The sequence below is a fragment of the Ctenopharyngodon idella genome, chromosome 16 (assembly GCF_019924925.1).
Source record: "Ctenopharyngodon idella isolate HZGC_01 chromosome 16, HZGC01, whole genome shotgun sequence".
Lineage (NCBI taxonomy): Eukaryota > Metazoa > Chordata > Actinopteri > Cypriniformes > Xenocyprididae > Ctenopharyngodon > Ctenopharyngodon idella.
In genome coordinates, this window is record NC_067235.1 from 20,739,934 (window position 1) to 20,752,700 (window position 12,767).

Consider the following 12,767-nt stretch of genomic DNA (forward strand, 5'->3'; position numbering starts at 1 on the left):
AACAGTGTCCTTGTACTAGTTACATGTACTTGCTATAGTAACAACACTACATTATGCATAATTACAAACAACTAACCATAAACTAAATCCTAATCTAACCCTAACACTATAGTATGTGTTGTTAATTAATATTACTCAGTACTTAATACTTGTATATTTACACTGTAACAAGGACACATTAAAATAAAGGGTTAACTTCATTTTAAGGTGACGTAGTTACATTGTAATTACTCAAATAAGTACTGAGTAATATTAATTAACTACATGTACTTACTATACACTGTAGTGTAAACCCGGATAAGTTCTACTAACTCAAAAAATTTGAGGCAACTGATTGCCTCTATTTTTGTAAGTTAGCAAAATTAAATATCATCAGTAAGCATAGCTAGTTTTTTTGAATACCTGTTAATTACAAATAAACATTAATTTAAATCAAAATATATATTTAGTGTTTTGTTCATTAATTTAATGCAACTCAACGTTTTCACTGTAAACGCGAATAAGTTGGCAAAACTCAAAAAAATCGAGACAAAATTTTTAAGTTAAGAAATTCAAAGTTTAAGTAAGCAGAACTGGCAAATTTTTATTTTGTACTACTCATACATTTGAATTGTTCTTAACGTGAAATGTTTGAGTACACATACATTTAACCCCCCTCCCACAAAAATGTAAAAAAAAATAAAATAACCCCAATGTAAACATTTTTATTAAAGTAAAATTAGCTAGCTATAACAAGCTAATTCAAAAAATGCTAACTTGCTAATTTGTTAACATGTTAACATTAGCATGTTATAGCACTTGTTGAATGAGTGCAGCAATATAAAGCATTTATCGTGCTTGCTCTCAAACCAAGCCACATGCACCGCTTGTCACCATGATGATAACTCTCCAAAAACCCACATTAACAGAAACTCTTCTGAATTAGCATAACAAAACATTAATCACTACTAAATCTCCCACTTAACATTAATCTTGCACAAAAAACATTATATAACACTTCATTTTAGCTTTTACTCTCCCTTTCGAGTGCCATGGGCAAAGCATGCTGGGAAACAGAAATCCCAGCCCAGTTTCAGTTAAACGTAAGTTTGTCTAAATTAAAAGAAATAAGTTCATAAAACTCAAAACAGTTCAGTTTACTTAAAATATATCAGTTCTGTGAACTTGAAAGAAAAAGAAAGTTCTAAATACTCATAAAAGTTCATTTAACTGAACTAATTTGTTTAAATTAAGTCTGTCCTATACTCAAACCAATTAATTATTTTGAGCGTTAGGGTTTAACTTTACAGTATAGAGTCACGGTTCGGGTTTGGTTTAGGGTTAGTTACTTAGTTATGCATAATTTACTGTTATTACAATAGTAAGTATATAGTAACTTCTCACTATGTCACCTAAAAATAAAGTGTTACCAAATTAAGTGGGTTAAATTTTAAGCTGTCACTGTTACAGTGTAATTATAAATTTAAATACTGAGTAATATTAATTAACAACATATACTTACTATAGGGTTAGGGTAGGATTAAGGTTTGGCCGAGGGTTAGTTGCATAATTATGCATAATTTACTGTTATTACTATGGCAAGTACATGTAATATATGTAACAATGACACTAAAATAAAGTGTTACCATAAAGTGTAACCGTTTGTGTTCAGGACAACAATTTTTTTTTTTAATGAAGCTGAAGCTATCACGTGTTTTATGTTATGAAGATTTATCAACCTAAACAAAGATTTGAGATTTTTGTACATTACCTTTTTTGCTGCATTTCATAATTGTCTTAATGGTTACATTTTGCTAAAAGCCTCTAGGCTGTGTAACAATTTACATTAGTGTAAAAGGGTTCAATGAACTGTAGCCTGTTTTTCTTTTCTTCCTGTCCGATAATAGTGAAAACATGTAGATAGATTTTAGTGGCTATGCATTTAAGGTATGTGTTAATACAGAAATGAATCTACATTGAGAAATATTCACTGAAGTAAAAAGTGTGACACTAGCCCCCGTCTCAATGAAAGGAGGCAGTTTGCATTTTTTTAGGGACCTTTTACATATTTTATTTTATTATTATTATTATTTTTAAATATTGTTATGGATATTTGGACATAAATTATCTTTACCCGCAGTATAATGAATCAAACTGAATCAATTTCAGACCTTTTTGCAAATCCGATTGGCCAATTGGATCAAAAGAGTATTCATGTGCGAATCTGGCATCACTAATTCTGAATCTAAGCGGTCAAACTTGATGTGATTGTTGAAATATTGACAGGGAAAATGATTCTTATATCAGTAGGTATTCTCCATTGCTGGAGGTTTTTTTCTCCATTATTGAGGATTTATCAATAATAGGCTATTTTACTGTGGCACAGCAAACAAGAACCGCAGTATTTTACTGGGTGGTCTGTGTCACAACAGGACAGGAGACAGTATATTTGGGCAGGAATGTGTTTGTGTTTGTACCTTCGTGATTTTTGTTAGAACAGCATAGCAATTGTGGTTCAGAATGTGTGGCGGTAGTTGGTGCCCGGGCAAGGGCCGTAAAACTTGAGACAGAAATAAAAACTAATGATGTGTCATCGCCAGGGGGAGGAGCTTAAACAGGATCGCACCCTCCAACTGCAACAGCCGTTTCTCATTACAGAGGGGAGGGCAGAAGAACGGTAGAGAGTGGACCGTAAATTACACTTTCATCCCCCTTCCTGACCATAAATTCTTGCGCCGGCTCCATGGGACGGAGCTCTCCCTCTCGTTCACCCTCTCCCATCTTTTCTGTCCCTCGTTTCATCTCTCGCACCCCTCCTGCACCCCCCCCCCCCCCCCCCCCCCCCCCTTTCACTTCCCCTCTCTCTGCCCATTGTATCCATATTTAGGCTGTCATTCTCGTTAAAGTCACTGTTAAATCAAAATAGACAAACTTTTTTATGGAATATTGCAGTATTTATTATAAATGATTTATCTGTGCACATCGATTTATTATTATTTTTTAATTCATCAGTACTCATAATCTTTAATCAAAAAAACTTTCCTTCACTTGCAGCAACAGGTGTGTTCGACTTGATGCGGCGCTGCGCAGACCGATCAGATTATGAAATTAAAGTACTGCGAGAGTGATTTGAAAGTATAGGAACCATCTGCTCGCTAATCGGGGTTGGGATAATTGAAACTGAGGGGGCACAAATCAGATCTATGGGGGCAGTGGCGCAGGCGCTGGTGTTGTGCCGAATTTCGACCTCCTGCCAGATTATTATCTCCCTAGTATTGGTAGGTTTAGGATTAGGTGTGGGGGAGGGGTTAGGATTAGGCAATCAGGTAGCGACTTCAACAAGGGGCGTAATAATTTGGCAGGGGGTCGAAATTAGGCACAACACTGGGCCAGTGAGAAACTTTGTGTTCACTAGCAAAAATATAGAAATATTGTTTTTCCTCCTTCCTCAAATTATTTCTATCACAAAAGTTTTGAGAGCTCACGTGAAGTTTCTCGGCGGAAAGCAAATATTTACAGTATGCATTTATTTTTGTCCCATCTCATTTTTTCCTCCACTTTCAGGGGCTTCAAATATTAACAAACCTGAATACTCCATGTGAAAAAAAACGTTCAATGGGGTTCTATAGAACCCTGTTCTTGTCTCAGCTTCTATATGGAGAAATGTCTTAAATAATTGCATAATACTTTCACATTTAACTGGCTATTTCATTTTTTTCTAGTGATAAAGTGTTTACAAGCTGTTTAATTAACAAAATGTAATTAAAAATTAATGAAAACAAAATCAATTAATTACAACTAAATCCTTAAAGTCCCCCTGTAGTCAATTATTTTATCCCTTAAAACTCATCTTTGATCACCAAAATGGCATATTTAAACATTTTTTTCCTGTGAAAAACAATTTCTTCATGCCTTAAAATAACTTGAATGTAACTCTACACCCTTGCTTCATTTAATATACGTAGATCTATGAATATGCTAATTAGCCCCGCCTCCGCTCATTCGCATCAGCTCAGAGATCCACTCGGTCAACTTAAACACTGCACAATGGTATCGCTTTTAACGTCGCTAACAACGTTGCTTGACTACATTATCAAACAGCTAATAATGTGTTGCTACTGTTACACAAACCATGTTACCTTTCGCCATCTGAGTCTGCCTTCTAAAAATCTGTATCCTTAGAAACACTTCGAACAACTCAAAACGTCAATGGAGAAAGGCAGTTCATCATTACATCGTAATGTACATCATACACCCGCTATATTGCTAAATCTACCAGATTTTTTTATATCAACAGAAAAATATACCGGGATAACCTGGCTTCTTGAGACTCTCCTGCTTCAAAGCGGTCATAGTTAATGATATGCTAAAGTCCGCCGGCACATTTATGTGATTGGTTACAAGGTAGTTTGTGACGTCAGAAACACCAGTGATTTCAAACCGAGTTTTTGAAACTGTCTTTAGATCGCTGCAGTTTTAAAGAGAAAATACTCAGAAATGGTGTTGACATATGAATTTGCACATAGTTTGTCTTAAAACATATTAAAAACACCACATAGACATAATAAACAACATTAAAACTTGACTTTTAAAACAGGGGGACTTTAAAATGATCCAATGATGGGAACCCCTAAAATGTTCCATATATGAAGCGCCTGACAGAACCTTTTAAGGTTCTATATAGAACCTTTTCTTCTAAGAGTGAGTGTAAAATGAAAAAAAAAAGAAAGAAATTTTTGAAAAACATCACAAATATTTCTGAATATATCACCTCGTGAGCGCCGAGCATTTTTGCTTAGTCACAGAACTCAAAATGTCCCCCGTCCTCCCTCTCAGGTCACGGACTCCACCGGGGCAAATGAGGCCGCAAGTTTCCTGCATGTCATATACTCTCCACATATAAGCCAGTGCTCTCCCACTGTTATTACCAATTACCCAATTTCTGTCTTTCTTTCAAATCATAACCGAATCCAGCTCTCCTCACATGAACTCAGGGATTCCCCAGAGAGAAAACTGCTCCACGGTTTTCATCTCTCCTGCTCTGAAGCACAACAGCCTCTCGTATGGATCGAGATCTGAGGCGAGGGAAAATGGGGGCCAAAAAGGGATGTTTCTAAAGGGGTGCCTCTGGAACAGAGCGTGATGGAGTGTGTGGGTGGTGGGATTTATATGCTGGCACCGTGTGTGTGGTGTCTACCAGCGAGGCGTCCTGCCAGTGCAGGAGATAAATCTGACCCACAGGAACTCCAGAGGTTTTTATGAGACTCAAACATGCAGGCTAAACATAACTGCACAATTCATTGTATTTCAAAGGGAAGCATGAAAACAACTACGAAACCTTTCTTTACGATCATTGGCTGCTGATTAAAATGCATGCGAGCTTGTGAGATGACGGGCATCCACGCTACCAGAAACACCAATCGCCAGCAGGTGCAGACAGGGTATAAAACTCCTGTGCGTGTCAGGATGAGACCGCTGGAGCCAAGAACTGTGCTTGACTTGCCTGGGAACTCCACAAACATCTGCTTCCACCCATCGGAGAGCAGTGTTTGATTCACAGTTTAGGCACTTTCTTATTTGCACATATTAGCTAAAGAATTATTCTTGTCAGGTTTTCTAAATCAAGTCTATTGAGACTGATACAGTGTAGGCTCTCATACTCAGATTCTATTATATTGAAATGACACTGACACAAACAATGGCCCGGGTACATTAGTTTCTTCATTAAAGCCGGAATAAAATGTAAGTTTCAATAGTCTTTTCTTCCCTAGATTGTGACGTAGGCCTATATCCGAGTGAAACGGCTTCTCGAACAAGAAAAAATGTAAGGCGGGACTTAATTTTGACAGTCTGGAATTGATTGGATCATTGTGGTTTGCTATTGCTGTGATCTCATGTGAGTGACAGGTTGTCCCGCTCTCGCGCGCCAGTAAACACGTCATCAAAGAAAAGAGATGTCGCTGCAAATGAGGGGAAGTTATTTTGATTAAAGATTATGAGGGCACAAGAATTAAAAATAAATAAATAAATTAATTAATTAATTAATTAATAAAAATTAAAAATAATGATGTGCACGGATAAATCATTTATAATAAATACTGCATAATTCCATAAAAAAAAAAAAAAAAAAAAAAAAAAAAGATTTCATTGTGACTTTAATAGGTTTGATAGGTTAGATCAGGTCATCACAGAATCTGTTCTTTTGCATCCTAACCTTTTCATTGTTTAGTGGTAAAATGAAGGCCTATTCTAAAAATGTCAAGTTTACCTTGCGATTTCATTTCTTTGAATGATATGATGGATCAAGGCATTTTTTAAAAAAAAAAGCTCAAGAGACGCACCGTATCATTTGTAGTTTGTGATTGTACAAGTGTCTTGAGTTTTGACAATAATAGAAAAGTGCTGCCACTTAGTGGTTGTTGTACTCCAGCACTTCATCTGGGGGTCTTTGTGTACAAGACGTTCTCATTTAATTATATAGTTTGTTATATAATTACTTAGGTAATTTTTTAGGCTATATCATTTTCTAAGGTTATGAGACTGAATCTACATTCCAAATAATAAAAATAATGCCTTGCAAGTAGCAACAAGATTTAGTGTATAATACAGTTGCTCCAAAGTGTATTTGCATTACATAAATATGTATATATATATATATATATATATATATATATATATATATATATATTACACCAAGCATTTACTTAAAAGGAAGATAGCAAGCACACTTTTCAAGCAAAACACAAAAGAAGCATTTGGACAGTTTTTGACTGTGAAACCTAATAGAACATGTTAATGTGATTAACTAGCCTATTTATGTAAACTTGAACTACATTCACATGTAGCCTACTCTAAAATTATCTGTCATGGAACCACAGTTTAAAGTTGTTGTTGTTTTTTTGTTTTGTTTTGTTTTTTTGTACAAAAACATGGCTAACGTCTTATATTTATAGCCCATTTTATTGTAGAATTGTTTGAACAATTATACATTTTACAATTTAGGGCAAAGAAATTTGGAATATATAAAGGCAACAGTCAAAAGCATGCTAACAGTGAACAATTCTGAGGGTTGGCTATAATAATTTTATTTAGTCAGTGAGATTTATTTATTTAAATTTACTCGTGGCCCGTGGGACAGACACACCACAAAAAGGCATGAATTATGTAAACCGAACACTGAACACGCAGAAAAATCCTTTGACCAACAGAGGGCGCTGCTCGCTTTAGCAGCTTCACGACGTGTTTTCTTTATTCATCTTTCTCTACTAATTACATGCTTGTTTTGCCATAGAAACTGGACTCGGGTCAACAATCGTAAGGATGCTAGTTATTATCAGTTATTGTGTCATCATTATCATCTTCAAGGTATGCCACACAACAACTCCCTAATGCATTAGGCTACATGTTCTCTTCACATATTCAATTACATTGATTCATGAATCATTCAATCATAATAGTAGGCTACCTTATTTAACCAGCTTATTAGGAACATTCTATTCAGCCAATAACGCCTATAGGACAAACGAATTCATATTCATAAGGAAAGGACTTATACAGGACGCACATACACAGGTAGTTTATGTCCACTTCATAGAAGTTGCTGGCACTTTATAATAACTTTGATGCTTAACAGATAAAAAATAATAAAATAAATGAAATTGAAATATGTATGTCATGAATGTTTGAGTAATATGATTTCCTATTCATGATGTCCTATTCATAAACTACTGTTTTGTTAAAATGTGTAATTTTGTCTAGTTTGGCTATTATAAAGTGTTATCAATATGCCTCAGTTTATTGAGTTTTGATATCAGTGAAGATGTCTAATGTTCTTTTTTAAGTATCAAGTATCTTATGTCTCTGAATTAAGTTGTACTTCTTAATTCAGTTTCTCAGTCCTGTTTGTGCATGTGTTGTGTTGTGACGTGGCAGACTCAATTTTGAAGAGCAGTATTACAGAGTATACTATAGCAAACTATATACCACATTTCTGCATTTATATATAGGTTAAAACACTAAAATGGTCAATAGAATAAACAATAAATAAATAAATATTAAATTAAATATAGGACAGGATAAGAAAACTAGTAAAAAAAAAAAAAAATAGTACAATGTAGATTGTGAATCATTTTTTGTCCACTAGAGGGCGGCTCATCATAAATCTAACTTGTTTCGTTCTGGTGAAGGAGAAATTTACTCTCGACTGATACCCTGCTTATGCAGTAGGCCTATTGATAGTCATAGCACATATTAAATGATGAAAATAATGAGCATTTTTTGTATTGCTGCTTTCGATTGGGTCCTGCCTAAAAACAGGAAGCTTGCCAAATGGACTCATGACTCGATAAAGTGAGTAATGTTAAGGATATTTAGGAAATTTTATATAATTCACTTTGATTATTGTGTGAAAACTTCCCCTACTTATGTTAGAGCTCAGATCTTTTAGACATCAGTGTCACCATTGTGGGCCACATGACAGCTTGTCATGCTGAGTCAATTTTAGCGCCTGCTACCGTGTTTGTAGTCTTAAATGCTTAATTTAATGCAATAAGTCCTTAAAAAATAATTGTTTGAAGGATGATGTGCAGTGTTCTCAGTGAATTAGACTTGCTAATGTTAAAATAGAAGCAGCAATAATAATACAAATAGAATTTAACATTTAAAGAAATGTTTAAGAATTCTCATAACTTAGGACAGTTGCTAGTGAAGGGTTTGGGACTGTGCATGTTCTTGGCGAAATCAGCCAGTCGGTGTCAACATGATGTCCTGCCAGCATGATTTTCTTGATTAGTCACATGGCTTTATGGCTCAGATGGCAACCAAACTGTGGACTTCCAGCACAAACTGTGCAAATGTTACTGAGATAAATAGGAACGGGTATTACAGATCCTTCCTTGATTTTAACCTCTGACTGAATTCCTTAGAAGTAATTTGAGAGCATCAATTGTAGGGTGTTTGTAATTGTCTCCTTCACCTCATCTGCTTCACATTTGCTTTCCACTCATTGATCTTACACAAAGACATGTTTGTTTATTAACCTTCATTTTTATTGTTTGAGTTTAACTTTGAAACACTTTTCAGATGGTCTGCTGCATATTTGCAGTTGACTGTCTTATATTGATTAAAATGATGTGTTTAGAGCCTGAACATCAGTCTTTATCTGATCTTGCACATTTGATAATCACTTTTCACAATCATTTTATGATTTCATGATTTAAATGTATGCAAGATATATTGGTACCATAATGATTATTGGCCGAAATTAGATTTTGGTCAATATTGGATGAATAATATAATAATATTCAGTGTCACATGATCCTTCAGAAATCATTCTATTATGCTGATTTGACACTGAGTTATCAATTACTGCTGGTGTTCAATTATTAATAATATTTCTAAATATTATCAATTTTGAAAACTTAATATTTTTGTGCTTAATATTTTTGTGGAAACCGTGATGTTTTTTTTTCAGGATTCTTTGATAAATAGAATGTTCAAAAGAACAACAAAAACATTAAAACAAATTGTAATTATTCCAAACTTTAATATCTGTTAATGTAATTTTCAGCAAATCTCAAAATGAATGTCCCTTTTTTATATTGTAAATGTACATTATAATGTTGTGATGTCTAAAGTCACTTTGATTGATTTTACTTTTTAGTGTTATTCAGTTTATTTACATAAAATAGCATAGAAATGTAATATTCAATCAATTTATTGTTTATCAGCCATGAAAATAATTAGAAGTTTATGGGCATCGGCCAGATTTTTAATATTAAATATCACTATTTAAATGTCATAAAAGATTATAACAATAGCTGATAAAGCAAATAAATGTTTTGTTTCAGCCACCACAGTTTAACAAAATGCAGCTCTATATGCACGTCCAAGTACATGTTTCATTGCCAAATGGAGTTTTGGTGATATACCAACACAAATGTAATGGATGGTGTTCAGTTGTCCTGCTGTAAGCCTGACACATTGTTATATTTAGGCAACGCAGCCCTTTTTCACCCGCAGAAATGGCTGCTTGAAGAATGGAGTGTCGGATAACCACTCAAACCATCGTAGTCCATCCACAGGAAAGAAATGTCTTGACCTCAGAGCGAGAGAGAAAGATAAAGACAGAGAGAAGGGAGGAAGAATATATTTTGGGGAAAGCCAAACCACAGACGCAGCTTCCAGACTTTTACCATTAAACATCGAGCCTGAGGGTGTCACTTAAAGACTTAGACTGATGACTTTGTGTTTTGCCATTGAGCTACAAATTCTCTCATCTCTCATTTTGGCCTGTTTTGTTGACAGGAATCGAGAGTGATGAGGTTTTTGAAAAATGTGTACAGCAAAAATACATCTGGCTCTATTTGCCGAAACAGACCTCAATGATGTTGTCCCTGACAGAAATATCAAATACATTGACTGTACTTTTGAACTGGATTAATAGAGATGGAGAGTCATCCCATGTTCCCACTTTTAATTCCCCTCAGGAATGGATTGTGACCAAAATCAGCTTTCTTTATGCAACTGTAATATTTGTCTATTATTTTATGTTGTGAGATCCTGTTTATTTTGCATATACAACCATCTGTGTCTCCAAGTGTTGACTGCACAGACATGTCTGTGGCTAAAGCAACGACCGAGCACCGTGTCATGTGGACACTCGCTCTAAACCAAACGCTAACGGAGACCGGTGGAGAGCTTCTCTGGGATTGTGAGTAAACCCTAGGAATGCACTGCCTGGTTTTACACGGCTCCTTCGCTGCACATGCCTAGTGCCACGTTTCACAGCGGCAACAGCGAAAGGTCATCCCTTTTTTCCCTTTCACAATTCTTTTTCCTCCTCCTCTTCTCGCTCCATTTCTCTTGCTAGTTTAAACACACCAACCTCTAAATTATGATGTCGCCAGATATGATGTTTATTATGCTTGATTTCGAAGCAAGGAATCAACTCAGTAGTGAATTCTACAATTTATACATAAAATTTTGAAACTTCTAGATGAAAAGTGCCTAAAACCTCATAGGAATGTTTGCAAGATGTGTACATTGCAACTGTGCACTATTTATTGACCATTATAAAACGGTTAGTTCCTGTGCTTGATTCTGATTGGTCAATAGCTGTGTTTTATTCATGATAAAACATGGCTATGACCGCTTCACCCAATGGTTCTGTGTATCACCACACAACACCCTTAGCAAACATTCTTAGCAACTTAAACTGTTTGTTCTCAGTTTATATTGTTCATTGAAGCTCATGTAGAAGAGTATTGTGAGAAAGAGATCGATTGAGCGAGTTTATTAATACCTGCATTCAGATTTAGCATTTTCCTTCAGGTCAGTCCTATGTTCATAATAAAACATCTGTTTAAATGTCCAATGTATTATCTTGTCCTTTTAACAGTTAAGGGGTTTTCCCATGACTGACAGCGCTAGTCAAAGCATTTGTCAGTTGCGTCTTGTTCCGTGTTCACAACAATTCAGTCTTTTCAATGTAAAAGTCTTCGCTACTGACTGACACACTCATAAAGACAGTCTTTGCCGCCATCTAATGGAGTAATAATGTAATTTCTGTTGCTGTTCACGGTCAGGGACTATTTTCTTCCGGCGGAAGGAAGGCTTTTAGTGGAAGTTTACTTCATGAAAGTTGCATTGATATATATTTTTGGCTTTAATATTTGTATTGTGTGGTAACCTTTTTATAAAAGCAATAAGGTACTCGAGGCTAGTGCTGTATCGTGAATAAGTCACAGCTGAAGGGTCACAACTGTTAAACGGTCTAAGTGTACTTTTATAAATATATACTGTCTGTGGAAGGCGTAGGACCATAAAATGTTCATCCAATTATTATATTCGGTCCGAATGAAATAATACGATGTCCTACCTGCCTGTCAACATATGTTTTTACATTCCCTCGCGCACCCTGTTCATACAGACATCATATGTCATCAACGCGTTTTATGCTATGCAGAGTTTATACACATTACAGACAGACCTGTCACAAAGTGCCGCAAACAAACAGCAGCCACCTTTTACAGTTCCTACCAAATAAAAAAAAATGAGCTTATTCTGCGTTTCCCATGACATTCTACCCGAAGCTGTTCACGGAATTATGCGTTTCTATGTCAACAGTTTCAACACTAAAAAATGAATCTGCAGCAGTCAGGTACAAGTCGTTCACGTTCATTATTATTGTAATGTTATGTGCTTTGAGACATGAGGTAGTTTAATGCCGTGTGTGTGTGCGCGTTCATGTGTTTTGGAGTAGGCGTGGCTTGGGATGGCGATTTGCAGGGCGGGTACTTTCAATGCTAACAGGCTAACATTAGCACATTTAATATAATGGTAGTTCTTTTGTAAGAGTTAGGGTCTCTACATCCCTTCCCCAGCTTCTTAAAATCAAATAGTTATGACCGTATTAATGCCAGGAATCGTCTCATCGATCAGTGACTTGAAAAATCACTAGGTGTTCATGTCAACTGAAACCACGTTCCATACTTTGTCTTCTTGACCTAAAATTATATCAGAAAACAGTCTAATAATTAACTTTTAAATAGTTATTTAAGAATACTGACACAAGGTAACACCGACCAAGCTGACTAATCATTCTGAAAGCCTGTCTAGACATCTACCTATGGGACTCTGTCACCCTGTAAACTGCAGCTGTTTTGTGAGTGAAACGATATCAGCACTGACATCATTTATGACTGTAACAGTTACGTTTCTCCCTCATTGTTAGGACACATGGAAGAACTTGAGCTGAAATGCGTAAGCAATGTGATTCATAAGGACTC